Source organism: Aplysia californica, unplaced genomic scaffold (assembly GCF_000002075.1).
Source record: "Aplysia californica isolate F4 #8 unplaced genomic scaffold, AplCal3.0 scaffold00419, whole genome shotgun sequence".
Taxonomy (NCBI): Eukaryota; Metazoa; Mollusca; class Gastropoda; order Aplysiida; family Aplysiidae; genus Aplysia; species Aplysia californica.
The window spans coordinates 466,324-467,001 of record NW_004797689.1 but is presented as its reverse complement, the minus strand read 5'-3'; positions in this window follow the sequence as shown (position 1 = coordinate 467,001).

Here is a 678-nt window from a genome sequence, read left to right as displayed (position 1 = left end):
TGGTGGACCAGATCACACCCTTCTGTTTGAGCGTTACAATTAGTAGTTGGCCTCAGGGTCTTTCATTGGCTGTTTGACAATACGTGGTGATGACGTAGTCCACCTTCTTTGTGACTGAGGCCCCTCGAGGCTTCTTTGGTGGAGGACTGAACATTGATTGAAAAGGGTGCAAAGTGGAGTAGGCTATATACTGTTGAGCCCCCGAGGCTATCACGTGATCTGGGGGCGAACTGCATGTACTTACGGGAGGCACGTTACAAGAACCGATGTAATCACATTCACAGCCCCTTGTTTTCTTCCCTGCAAAGGGGAAAATAGAACGTTATAAAAAAAAAAAAAGAATCAAAACAATACAAACCTACAATGCCAACATATTCACGTTCCCCTAATTTTTTATCAACTGGAAGAGAAAAAAACGTAACAAAGGTCTATCAAATAGAAGAAAAAAACAACATAACAAAACAAAAACAATATAAAATATTGTTTTAAAAACAAAGATTATGGCCAGTTCCGAGCACCATAATTTTGGTGTTCTCGACCAAAGGAATGCCTTATCGTCGTCTCTGTTTACACAACAATCAGGACAGTACAGTGGAGGCCGGGGGGGCGTGGTTTTCCCACAGTACGCCGACCGCCACTTAATCCCACTCGCTGCTCTCATACAATAGAGATTGCTTG